Source organism: Nerophis ophidion, linkage group LG03, assembly GCF_033978795.1.
Source record: "Nerophis ophidion isolate RoL-2023_Sa linkage group LG03, RoL_Noph_v1.0, whole genome shotgun sequence".
Classification (NCBI taxonomy): domain Eukaryota; kingdom Metazoa; phylum Chordata; class Actinopteri; order Syngnathiformes; family Syngnathidae; genus Nerophis; species Nerophis ophidion.
The window spans coordinates 22,668,447-22,682,826 of NC_084613.1; the positions used below are offsets into that span (position 1 = coordinate 22,668,447).

The 14,380-nt window shown below is 41.0% G+C and overlaps 1 non-coding gene across 1 annotated transcript; it reads right to left on the reverse strand.

The window, feature by feature from the left end:
• Positions 1 to 14,016: 14,016 nt before the first annotated feature.
• On the reverse strand, positions 14,017 to 14,098 carry trnas-gcu (transfer RNA serine (anticodon GCU)). The gene has a single exon. It is a non-coding gene; the product is annotated as a tRNA-Ser (tRNA).
• Between the last annotated feature and the right edge of the window lie 282 nt (positions 14,099 to 14,380).

Below are 14,380 nucleotides of genomic sequence, written 5' to 3' on the forward strand. Positions count from 1 at the left end.
TGTAGCGACCAACTGTAGTTACTGACAGTGGTTTTATAAAGTGTTCCTGAGCCCACGTGGTGATATCCTTTACACACTGACGTCGGTTTTTGATGCAGTACCGCCTGAGGGATCAAAGGTCCATAATATCATCACTTATATGCAGTGATTTCTCCAGATTTTCTGAACCTTTTGATGATTTTATGGACCGTACATGGTAACATCCCTAAATTCCTTGCAATAGCTTGTTGAGAAAAATTGTTCTTTAACTGTTTGACTATTTGCTTACAAATTGGTGACCCTCACCCCATCCTTGTTTGTAAATTACTTAGCATTTCATGGAAGCTGTTTTTATACCCAATCATGGCACCCACCTGTTCCCATATGAGTTGAGAAATTTTGCTGGATATACATAAACGGAATACAATGATTTGCAAATCATTTTCAACCCATATTCAATTGAATATGCTACAAAGACAACATATTTGATTTTCAAACTGATAAACATTTTTTAGTTGTTGCAAATAATCATTAACTTTAGAATTTGATTCCACCAACATGTGACAAAGAAGTTGGAAAAGGTGGCAATAAATACCGATAAAGTTGAGGAATGCTCATCAAACACTTATTTGGAACATCCCGCAGGTGTGCAGGCTAATTTGGGAACAGATGGGTGCCATGATTGGGTGTAAAAACAGCTTCCCAAAAAATGCTCAGTCTTTTTAACAAGAAAGAATGGGGCGAGGTACACCCCTTTGTCTACAACTGCATGAGCAAATAGTCAAACAGTTTAAGAACAACGTTTCTCAAAGTGCAATTGTAAAAAATTAATGGATTTTAACATCCACGGTCCATAATATCATCAAAAGGTTCAGAGAATCTGGAGAAATCACTCCACGTAAGCGGCATGGCCGGAAACCAATTTTGAATGACCGTGACCTTCGATCAAAAACCGACATCAATCTCCAAAGGATATCACCACATGAGCTCAGGAACACTTCAGAAAACCACTGTCACTAAATACAGTCCGTCGCTACATCTGTAATTGCAAGTTAAAGCTCTACTTTGCAAAGCGAAAGCCATTTATCAACAACATCCAGAAACGCCGCCGGCTTCTCTGGGCCCGAGATTATCTAAGATGGACTGATGCAAAGTGAAAAAGTGTTCTGTGGTCTGACGAGTCCACATTTCAAATTGTTTTTGGAAATATTCGACATCGTTTCATCCGGACCAAAAGGGAAGCGAACCATCCAGACTGTTATCGACGCAAAGTTCAAAAGCCAGCATCTGTGATGGTATGGGGGTGCATTAGTACCCAAGGCATGAGTAACTTACACATCTGTGAAGGCACCATTAATGCTGAAAGGTACATACAGGTTGTAGAACAACATATGCTGCCATTTAAGCGCTGTCTTTTTCATGGACGCCATACATTTTTCTCTCAATGTGGCACCCGAGTCCAAATAATTTCCTAGGCCTGGTCTAAGGTTTAGTGTTTTGATTAACCAAACATGTTTTTTTACTTCTACATTGGGTCTGGGTTAGTTTTTGACTCATCCCTCACCCAAAAAGTGTGAGTGAAGAATGCGTGAGCAATGCACTACCGACCTGATAAGCCTGAAGGACAATGAGATGATACATTATTATCTCCTCGCACATGCTCCAGAGTCCAATCCTGGCTAGTTCTACACCATAATGCTTCAGTCCCACGCAAGATTCTCCCAGGGATGGGGCGAAAACTCCACCTTACATACTGCTTGGGGAGAAATGTCTACCGTCTTTTGTTTGCCATTGAGGATTTATTTGGTGAATAAGCTCCTGCTGCTCCTTTGCACAGTGGAAGATTTATACATTTGATTTTTCTTCAAGTGGCTAAACCCTTAAGTAGACGCGTCTCTACGTGATGGAGGTCTCTATCTTCAGCTGTTAATTATTTTCCAGAGCAGAGACCAGCCGTGCTGCAGTCCATCCTCACTGTGCCGACGTCGCTGGTGGGAAAGCGGCCTGAGCTGCTTCCCCGCGTCTCTTCTTGGTAAATTTTCTCCCGACGGCCAGTGTGTAGATTTTCTTCGTGTCTGCATGATGAAACAGGCGTGGCGCCGAAGCATCCGTGTGCGGCCCGGTGATGCATGGCTCCGGGACCGATAGAGGTTAATCTTGTGCGCTCCCTTTGAATTATTTAGCAAGAGCTGCGTGTTGTGTGTTTGTATCCCAACTTACACACGACACAATATACAGCCATAATTACCCCTCATAGAGGAAAAACCACAGACGACTTATGTACGACGCTGTAATTTTCCCCTCGTTGTGGATTAATTAGAGACGTCCAAGTGCATCGTGTCAAATGGTTAAAGTCGAGCGCGGCAGCTGCGTTATTGGAATTAGCGCGCTCTGTGAACTAATTTCTTGTTTTTGCATGTTGTCGAACAAGCGGTACGCAGTTCTCTTCAGCTCAGTTGCTGCCATTTTTAAATTTGCCTCGGATCAACCGAACAAGACAAAGCACTTTAATTAGGTGATTGCATCTCTAATTAATGTGATCAGCGTGTAATTAGCTTCGGAGGTGTTGTACTTTTGAACCAAGATAGCTTTATAGCTCATTTCCACAAACGCATTCTTACTTTAGTCGAAGACATAAATAAACCACACAAAATTTTCATGTTCTTGTTTACCAAGTTACTGCAACTATTACTACTTCCACTTCTACTGTACGACTACTGCAACAGCTGCAGCATAAACAAGCTTTTTAAAAAGCACTATGTTGTCAAAAGTATTTGGCCACCTGCCTTGACTCACATATGAACTTAAAGTCCTACTGAAATGAGATTTTCTTATTTAAACGGGGATAGCAGGACCATTCTATGTGTCATACTTGATCATATTTTTGCTGAAAGGATTTAGTATAGAACATCGATGATAAAATTCGCAACTTTTAGTGCTGATAAAAAGCCTTGCCTTTACCGGAAGTCGAAGACGATGACATCACAAGGGTGAGGGCTTCTCACATCCTCACATTGTTTATAATGGGAGCTGTCACGCCAAATGTCTTCCCCCCAACAACCCCCCCCCCCCCCCATTTACTTCCGGGGTCATGATTAATACAGACGTTTTGTTAACGCTATATCATAAAAATATAACGCTATATTATAAAAATACAGACGTTTTGGATGACGCATTTACTTCTGGGCTCACGTTTCCTCTTATGTCATCCCATAGCTTGTGTTTGTGAATTGTTTTTTAATTTTTTTTATAATATAGCGTTAACAAAACGTCTGTATTTTTTATAATCTAGCGTTATATTTTTATAATATATCGCTATATTTTTATAATATAGCGTTAACAAAACGTCTGTATTAATCATGACCCCGGAAGTAAATGGGGGCGGGGGAGGTTTTTGTAGGGGGAAGAAATTTGGCGTGACAGAGCCTCCAACAAAAAGTGCTATTCGGACCGAGAAAACGACAATTCCCCCATTAATTTGAGTGAGGATGAAAGATTCGTGTTTGAGGATATTGATAGCGACGGACTAGAAAAAAAAAGAAAAAAAGAATCAAGTTAAAAAAATAAACCTGAATGCATTGGGACGGATTCAGATGTTTTTAGACTAATTTGGTAGGATAATTCTGGGAAATCCCTTATAGTTCTATTGTGTTGCTAGTGTTTTAGTGAGTTTAATAGTACCTGATAGTCGGAAAGGTGTATCCACGGATGTGTTGACGCCAGTGTCTGAAGGAAGTCGACGGCAGCTGTACGGAAGGCACAAGCTCAGCTGATCTCCTGTAAGTGGTGACTTTTTACCACAATTTTATCACCGGAAACTGCTGGTTGACAAGTGGTCAAGATCCATGTTCGCTTGACCGCTCCGATCCATAGTAAAGTTTCACCTCCGGCAATTTTAAACAAGGAAAAGCCTTGTGTTTGTGTGGCTAAAGGCGACGTTTTCAACAGGACACTTCGCGGGAAATTTAAAATTGCAATTTAGTAAACTAAAAATGCCGTATCGGCATGTGTTGCAATGTTAATATTTCATCATTGATATATAAACTTTCAGACTACGTGGTCGGTAGTAGTGGGTTTCAGTAGACCTTTAAAGTGCCATCCCATTCCTAGCCCATCGGTTTCAAAATGATGTCGGTCCACCTTTTGTAGCTATCACAGCTTCAACACTTCGGGGAAGGCTGTAAACAAGGTTGCCGAGTGTGTTTATAGGAATTTTCCACCATTTTTCCCAAAAAGGGCATTGGTGAGGTCACACACTGAAGGCCTGCCTTTCAGTCACTGTTTTAATTCATCCCGAAGATGGTCTATCGGGTTCAGGACTCTGTGCAGGCCAGTCAGGTTTACACACACCATACTCTGTCATCCATGCTTTTATGGACCTTGCTATGTGCAGTGGTGCACAGTCATGTTGGAAGAGGAAGGGGTTCGCCCCAAACTGTTCCCACAAGGTTGGGAGCATGGAGTTGTCCAACATGTTTTAGTGTCCTGGAGCATTCCAAGTTCCTATTACCGGAACTAAGGGGCCAAGCCCAACTCCTGAAAAACAACCTCACACCATAATTCCTCCTCCACCAAATTTCACACTTGGTAGTCTGAACTATACCCCTCTTCTAGCAACCTCTAACCCCAGACTCGTCCATCAGATTGCCAGATGGAAAAGCATGATTCATCACTCAGAGAACGTGTCTCCACTGCTTTAGAGTCGAGTGGCGACGTGCTTTGCAAGACTGCATCCGTTGCTTTGTATGGCTTGCTACTCAATTCCAGCATATGCAGGTCGACAGATAGTTAACAGTATGAAGAAACAGAAGCTAAGTTTTGTTGATGATCAATGTTCCTTCTTTGGAATTTTTTTTTCTTTTTTTTCTTCATACAAACCCCGTTTCAATATGAGTTGGGAAATTGTGTTGGATGTAAATATAAATGGAATACAACGATTTACAAATAATTTTCAACACATATTCAGTTGAATGTGCTACAAAGACAACATATTTGATGTACAAATTGATAAACATTTTTTTTTTGCAAAAAATCATTAACTTTAGAATTTGATGCCAGCAACATGTGACAAAGAAGTTGGGAAAGGTAGCAATAAATACTGATAAAGTTAAGGAATGCTCATCAAACACTTATTTGGAACATCCCACAGGTGTGCAGGCTAATTGGGAAGAGGTGGGTGCCATGATTTGGTATAAAAGCAGCTTCCCAAAAAATGCTTGATCTTTCACAAGAAAGGATGGCACCCCTTTTTCCCCAACTTCGTGAGCAAATAGTCAAACAGTTTAAGAACAACGTTTCTCAAAGTACAATTGCAAGAAATTTAGGGATTTCAGACCTGTCTCCCATCAGAAATGTGTGGCTCATTATTAAGCATAAAATACGACAGCGGAGACCCCGGACTGTTGAACGACTGAAGCTCTACATAAAACAATAATGGGAAAGAATTCCACTGTCAGAGCTTCAACAATTATTTTCCTCAGTTCCCAAATGTTTATTGAGTGTTGTTAAAAGAAAAGGTGATGTAACACAGTGGTGAACATGCCTTTTCCCAACTACTTTGGCACATGTTGCAGCCATGAAATTCTAAGTTAATTATTATTTGCAAAAAAAAAAAAAATGTATGAGTTTGAACATCAAATATCTTGTCTTTGTAGTGCATTCAATTGAATATGGGTTGAAAATGATTTGCAAATCATTGTATTCCGTTTATATTTACATCGAACACATTTTCCCAACTCATATGGAAACAGGGTTTGTACGGCTTCCTTTATTTAGGTTTGTAAGACTGAAGATATAAACATTACAAAAGTATAATGCTTATTGTGTATTTTACATAAATAATGTCTAGTTTGTGAGTTAAAAGAAATAAAATAGAAGGTTTAGCGAGCCGCCAGTTGAATAGACTGACCTAACCCTTATTTTCATTCAAAAGAGTTGTGGTGCTTTAAGAACTGTAGGGAACAGAATTTCAAACACATCGGGTAGGCTTAAAATAATGCTTATCTTAAGGAGGGTTTATGTCACGAATCAGGTGGCAGCTCATAATTTCAAGATGAGAATTTCGCTCAAATGGTAAACCCTTTGCATATGAGAGGTAATGGTATGCATGTGGTATGGATGCATTCTCAAAATTATATTTTTCTAGAGCCTTTTCATCATGGAGAAATCCATAATAAAGCCAAGATGTGTCTTGAAAACATAACTTTTGTTAGAAATGTAATCATTTCAAACCCTACATCGTATAAACAAATAGAGAATGTATTAATACATTTGTCCGATAGCAATAAAGTTGGGAAACAGTAAAGCCCAATGAGGATGGGGTTCGAACCCACGTGTGTAAAACACATTGGATTAGCAGTTCATTGTCTTAACCTCTCGGCCACCTCTTCACAGAATACAGGTGTTTATTATTATTCTCAAAGCCTTCATCTTCTTCTTTTGTCACCTTAAGAAACATGGATTTGGGATTTCTGTCTATGAGCTCACTGAAGTTCTCAACTGACCCATCATCTGCATTTGGAATTCTTTGTTCCAGATTTTTTTCCGATATCAACAAAGTAATCATTAAAACGTTCAACTATTTGGTTCATATTGTCATTTTTTGTATTTCCATCTAGAAAGTACTGGGGGTAATCTTTCTTAGCACCATTTTTGAGGATGCTATTTAGGATGCCCCATGTTGCTCTCATGTTTTTTCTTTTCTTGTTTAATAATTGACTGTAGTGTTCCCTCTTAGATGTTCGTAGTATACCAATTAGCTTGTTTTTATATTTCTTATACTTATTTTCTGCCTTTATAGATCTGTGTTATAAATATTCGATTTAATGTGTTTTTTCTTTTGTGGCAGGCATTTCTCAGTCCTTTTGTCATCCATGGTTGGTTGTTTTTCTTTTGCTTCTTACTAAGTTCTTTCCAAGGACAATGTATATCATAGAGTGTTAGAAAGGTGTTGAAAAAATTCCCCTCTACATCATCTTCATTGTATACATTGTCCCAAGTTTGTTTCTTTAGATCCTCCTTAAAGGAAAGTATTCTTTCCTCTGTGCAAAGTCTTTTAAATGTTTTTTGTCAATGTTCTTCTTCTTGTAATTCCCATCATGAATAGTAAAAACTGGCAGATGGTCGCTGATGTCGGTTGTTAACAGTCCACTTGTTGTGTTATTATCAAAGACATTAGTGAAGTTATTATCAATAAGTGTAACACTCTGACTTGCAATTTCGGTTGGCCTTGTAATTTGAGGATGTGATTTTCATGCCTCCCCCTTTTGAGACGTACCAGATGCTTGTGTGGAGCTCAGCGAACTACAAGGATCTGGCGAAAGTCAGGTTAGATCTAGTGAGCCACGGATGCGAAGATGCTGCTCCGTTGTTGATTTAAGTTAAGTCTAAACCTTAAACCTTATGAACAAACAGAGAAGTTAATTCACTTGTTAGGAAATAGTTCAGCCCAATGAGGATGGGATTCGAACCCAGTCCATCGCCTTAACCTCTCGGCCACCTCATCAATCAATCAATCAATGTTTACTTATATATCCCTAAATCACTACTGTCTCAAAGGGCTGCACAAACCACAACACAAACCACTACGACATCCTCGGTAGGCCCACATAAAGGCAAGGAAAACTCACACCCAGTGGGACGTCGGTGACAATGATGACTATGAGAACCTTGGAGAGGACCACATATGTGCCCCCCCCCCCTCCCCCTCCCCCCCCCGTCTAGGGGACCGAAAGCAATGGATGTCGAGCGGGTCTAACATGATACTGTGAAAGTTCAATCCATAGTGGATCCAACACAGCAGCGAGAGTCCCGTTCACAGCGGAGCCAGCAGGAAAACATCCCAAGCGTAGGCGGATCAGCAGCGCAGAGATGTCCCCAGCCGATACACAGGCGAGCGGTCCATCCCGGGTCCCGACTCTGGACAGCCAGTACTTCATCCATGGCCATCGGACCGGACCCCCTCCACAGGGGAGAGTGGAACATACAGTAGGAGAAAAAGAAGAGAAACGGCAGATCAACTGGTCTAAAAAGGGAGTCTATTTACTGTATATAGGGGTTTATTATTATCCTAAAATATTTAATTTTGGCTGAAGATGACGTTTATTAAGTGGAGTCGTATAGAGAAGTTAACATTTAGTTTTATCATTGCAAGAAAGTTGGGGGGAAAAAAGCCCGATTAGGATGATATTCAAACTCACACATGTAAAACGCAGTGGATTAGCAGTCTGGAAATGTTTAAATAAACATTAACCCTCGCTTGACACCCAAACATGAAACATCAAACCCGCTGAAGCTTGAAACTCTAAAATGACACCCTAACCCTGGCTTGAAATTTTAGTAATACTTTATAGGGCCTTGCATGCAACGGAGAGAATGCCTGCATTCTCCAAATACTAGTTTTTTTTCCACGGTGGGCCAAAATTAAGACTGATTATGAGTGAGGTCGATGTCACGAAATGTGTGGTACCCCTTAGTTTGAACGTGGGGATTTAGCTCAAATGCTAGAGTGGTCGCTTAGCATGTGGAAGGCAGTGGGATCAATCCCTGAATTCTCCAACTGGTATGTTTCTGCAGCTCAGTAGACACAAGACACTAAGACAACATTGAAAATGTGTTGAATTAGGTTCTGATGTTGAGCAATTTAGACCTAATGTTGAAACAACGTGCTTTTTGTCAATGTTGATTTGACCATTGAATTTTGGTAATTTCCCAAACAATATTTTACGACACAAGTCAGACGTTGAAACAACATGCTTTTTGACAGCGTTTATTCAATGTCAGGTTGTGACGTTGGTTGACAAGACTCTGCAGCATCGCGTGGACATCGGGGGCGGTACCTCATGATTGGCAGACCGGGGTGGTGGTCCCTCTCTTTAAGAAGGGGGACCGGAGGGTGTGTTCCAACTATCGTGGGATCACACTCCTCAGCCTTCCCGGTAAGGTTTATTCAGGTGTACTGGAGAGGAGGCTTCGCCGGATAGTCGAACCTCGGATCCAGGAGGAACAGTGTGGTTTTCGTCCTGGTCGTGGAACTGTGGACCAGCTCTATACTCTCGGCAGGGTTCTTGAGGGTGAATGGGAGTTTGCCCAACCAGTCTACATGTGCTTTGTGGACTTGGAGAAGGCATTCGACCGTGTCCCTCGGGAAGTCCTGTGGGGAGTGCTCAGAGAGTATGGGGTATCGGAATGTCTTATTGTGGCGGTCCGCTCCCTGTATGATCAGTGCCAGAGCTTGGTCCGCATTGCTGGCAGTAAGTCGGACACGTTTCCAGTGAGGGTTGGACTCCGCCAAGGCTGTCCTTTGTCACCGATTCTGTTCATAACTTTTATGGACAGAATTTCTAGGCGCAGCCAAGGCGTTGAGGGGTTCCGGTTTGGTGGCCACGGGATTAGGTCTCTGCTTTTTGCAGATGATGTAGTCCTGATGGCTTCATCTGGCCGGGATCTTCAGCTCTCACTGGATCGGTTCGCAGCCGAGTGTGAAGCGACCGGAATGAGAATCAGCACCTCCAAGTCCGAGTCCATGGTTCTTGCCCGGAAAAGCGTGGAGTGCCATCTCCGGGTTGGGGAGGAGACCCTGCCCCAAGTGGAGGAGTTCAAGTACCTAGGAGTCTTGTTCACGAGTGGGGGAAGAGTGGATCGTGAGATCGACAGGCGGATCGGTGCGGCGTCTTCAGTAATGCGGACGTTGTATCGATCCGTTGTGGTGAAGAAGGAGCTGAGCCGGAAGGCAAAGCTCTCAATTTACCGGTCGATCTACGTTCCCATCCTCACCTATGGTCATGAGCTTTGGGTCATGACCGAAAGGATAAGATCACGGGTACAAGCGGCCGAAATGAGTTTCCTCCGCCGGGTGGCGGGGCTCTCCCTTAGAGATAGGGTGAGAAGCTCTGCCATCCGGGAGGAGCTCAACGTAAAGCCGCTGCTCCTCCACATCGAGAGGAGCCAGATGAAGTGGTTCGGGCATCTGGTCAGGATGCCACCCGAACGCCTCCCTAGGGATGTGTTTAGGGCACGTCCAGCTGGTAGGAAGCCACGGGGAAGACCCAGGACATGTTGGGAAGACTATGTCTCCCGGCTGGCCTGGGAACGCCTCGGGATCCCCCGGGAAGAGCTAGACGAAGTGGCTGGAGATAGGGAAGTCTGGGCTTCCCTGCTTAGGCTGCTGCCCCCGCGACCCGACCTCGGATAAGCGGAAGATGATGGATGGATGGATGGATGGAAGTCAGACGTTGAAACAACATGCTTTTTGACAGCGTTTATTCAATGTCAGGTTGTGACGTTGACCATCGGGCACTTTCCAACCAACAACGATGATCCAAAATTAGACAACAACATTGCCTTGATTTACAAATACAAGTACTTCGAAATGTTGTTTCAAAGTCAGTTTTAAAGGACATGAATGTATAATCAACATTGTATCAATGTCTTGTGTCTGCTGGGAAAGGCTTCTTGTCATGATAAAACACATAGTCTGTTTTACTAAACACAACTTCTAGCTTGAAACCTTCATATGAACAACATTGTAAGGGTCTTATATAATTATATTCAAGCTATTATATTCTAATAGAGAAGTTACATTCTTAACTGTGATATTGCAAGAAAGTTAATAAACAGGATGTGCAGAACATAATGGATTAGTAGTCTGAAAATGTCTTAATAAAAGCCAGCCCAAGCTTGTAACTCTTAAAGGACTAATGAAACCTACTACTACCCACTACGCAGTCTGATAGTTTGTATATCAATGATGAAATATTAACGTTGCAACACATGCCAATACGGCCTTTTTAGTTTACTAAATTGCAATTTTAAATTTCCCGCGGCCTTTTTAGTTTACTAAATTGCAATTTTAAATTTCCCGTGAAGTGTCCTGTTGAAAACGTCGCGGAATGATGACGCTTATGTTTATGCGTGCTTGTGACGTTATTGGTTGGAGCGGACATTTTATCCCAGCACCATTCACGGCTAAAAGTTGTCTGCTTTAATCGCATAATCACACAATATTTTGGACATCTGAGTTGCTGAATCTTTTGCAATTTGTTCAACTAATAATGGAGACTATAAAGAAGAATGCTGTTGGTGGAACGCGGTGGATTGCAGCTGCCTTTAGCAACCAAAACACAGCCGGTGTTTCTTTGTTTGTTGTGAAGCTTTGATATAGAACAGAGCGGTCAAGCGAACATGTTTCTCTACCACATGTCAACCGGCAGGTTTCGGTGAGAAAATTGTGGTAATAAGTCGGCTCTTACCGGAGAAATGAGCGGAGCTTGTGTCCTCCTGCAGCTGTCAGAGGCAGCTGCGACCTTCTTGGCTCCTCCATGGCTTCCATCAGAGACACTGGCGGTCACCACACCCCTCCGACTTTCAGGTATGACTTTATAATCTCACTAAAACACTAGTAACACAATAAGCAGATAAGGGATTTTCCAGAATTATCCTAGTAAATGTGTCTAATAACATCTGAATTACTCCCACTGTCGTCGCCTTTTCTTTTTCTTCTTTTTTTTTTCTAGTGCTTCACTCTAACTTTCCTCATCCCCGAATCTTTCAACCTCACTCGAATTAATGGGGAAATTGTCGCTTTCTCTGTCCAAATCACTCTTCCTGCTGGTGGCTATGATTATAAACAATTTGAGGATGTGAGGAGCCTTACAACCCGTGACGTCACGCGCACATTGTTTGCTACTTCCGGTACAGGCAAGGCTTTTTTATTAGCGACCAAAATTGCGAATTTTGTCGTCGATTTTTTTTACAAAATCTTTTCAGCAAAAATATGGCGTTATCGCGAAATTATCACGTATGACACATACAAAATACCTGCTATCCCCATTGAAATAAGAAAATCTCATTTCATTAGGCCTTTAAGTAAAAGGCCAAACCTACTTTACTGCATGAAACTTGAAACCGAGCTTGAAATTGTTAGTCACATTCTCAACCCCAGTTTGAAACAGTATGTTTAGCCCTATATCGGAAACCTTTTGTACTAATAGAGGAGCTGAAAAATACTTTCAAACATTTGTGGAAGTTTATACATGTTGTAAGGCTGATCATAGGAAAGATCTAGTTCATGAGCCATGCGGCGGTCCATGTTTTCAACGTGGGGGGGGCCGGCTTTGCATGTGAAAGGTAGTGGTTCTCTAAATGAGATTTTCCTGGAGGCATTTCATCATTAAAAAAAAATAATTGTAGTTTTAATGCAACAGCAAAATTAATTAAAAAACTAATCATTTCAAATCCTAAACCTTATGCACAGATAGATTAAAACAAGTTGTGCAATTGCAAAAAAGCCAAGAACCAGTAGCGCCCGATGAGGACGGGATTCTAACCCATGCATGATAAGCATAAACTTAACCTCTCACCGTTTTTGCACATGTACTTGTATTATTGTACTCCAATACTTCATGTAGGCCAAACATGACACTTTTAATAGGCAGATGGAATGGACTCAACCTCACAAAACGTGTGAACTCCTGTTTTTTCATTATGGAGAATTTGTGGTAGCGTGCGCCTTCGCATGTGGAATGAAGTGGGTTCAATATCCACATTCTCCAAATTACATTTTCTCAGAGGCTTTGCTTCTTGAAAAAAAAATAATGGTCTGAAATTGTTTAATAAAACTAAGCCCAAGTTTGAAACCAAACCAATAAGATGCCGACCATAGCTTAAAACCAAATTATTTTTCTAAAACCTAAATGTTTTTTCATAAAGAGAAGTGTGGTATTGCAAGAAAGTTATAAAACATGGGATTCAAACCCACGTATGTAGAACACAATGGATTAGCAGTCTGAAATGTATTTTTTTATTTAACGCGATACCTATCTTTTTTTTAATATATGAATTAATGAATCAATCCAACAAAACAATACATAATAATGCAATCAAATTCCAAAACCAAACCCGACCCAGCAACATTCAGAATAGCAGTAAACAGAGCAATTGAGGACACACAAAGATGACACGGTACGATCTAAAAGTAGTGAAACCAAAATGAATATTATCAATATTAGTAACAATTTCAAAATAGCAGTGATTAAAACTCCCTCATTGATATTATCATTAAAAAAAAAAATCAAAATGCATCGCATCTCATAAGCTTGATAACACACCGTGTCCAATATTTTACACACAGATATAATAAGTCATATTTTGGTTCATTTAATACTTAAAACAAATTTCAATAATGGATCCTATATTCCAATATATGACTCATTATTATCTAAACTAAATGCAGTTTTTCTACTGATATCTTCTCCTTAGCTTGTGTATACCAGTCAATATGAGCTGGACTATCAACATCCCTATCTTGAAACTCAGATATAAAATGCAAAACCTACTGTTGCTTGAAACTCTAACATGACGCCCTAACCGTAGCTTAAAACCTCATGTAAAATGTATCTCACTTGATCCATGCCCGCATTCTCCAAATACTAATTTTCACAAACCACTTGACGGATCATAGGTTTAACATGGGAATCAGCTCAACTGAGTGAGTTAGCAGGATCGATGCCTTCATTCGCCAAGTCATGTTTTTCAGGACGATTTGCCTCCTGAAAAAAAGCACCGACTTAAAGTGTTCGACGAAACAAGAGTCATAGCCTGTAACCCAACTAAGAATCACAAAATTATCGTAGCTTGAAACTCTAACATAAAACCTAAAACATAGCTTGAAATTGTTGGTCACAACTTCAACCCGAGCTTAAAACATTGTGGATAAATTTATGTTGAAACCCTAATACATATGTACAACTAGAGTGGTCCTATTTTAAGGAAAGTTTGGAAACAGAATTTCAAACAATTCTGGTAGGCTTATCAACGCTGATCATAGGGAAGGACTACGTCAGGCTTTGCATGGGAGAGGGAGTGGTACGGATAAATGATATTTTCCTGGAGGCATTTCATCATGAAAAAAGTCATGGTCTAAAGTTGTTCTAATAAATCCCAGCGCTATCTTAAAAGCGCAAGCCTAAACCTGTACATATAGAGTAGAAGAGTTAACAAATGTGCTCTGTTGCAAGAAAGTTAAGTAATACAGAAGCCCGATGAGGGTGGGATTCGAACCCACGCGTGTTGAACACAATGGATTAGCAGTCCATCGCCTTAACCTCTCGGCCACCTCATCACAATAAAGTATGTAAATCAGGTGGCGACTCATAATTTCAACAAGGGGAATTAGCTCAAATAGTATGCACCTTGCTTTGCGTAAGAGAGGTAATGGAATGGATGTGGTATGGATGCATTCTCCGAATTATATTTTTCTGGAGCCTTTTCATCATGGTGAAATTAATAATAGAGCCAAGGTTTATCTTAAAGACGCAACCTTAGTTAGAAACTTGATTATTTTAAACCCTAAATCTTATGAACAAACAAACACCGCTAGGTGACGTCATACGCAAATACGGTA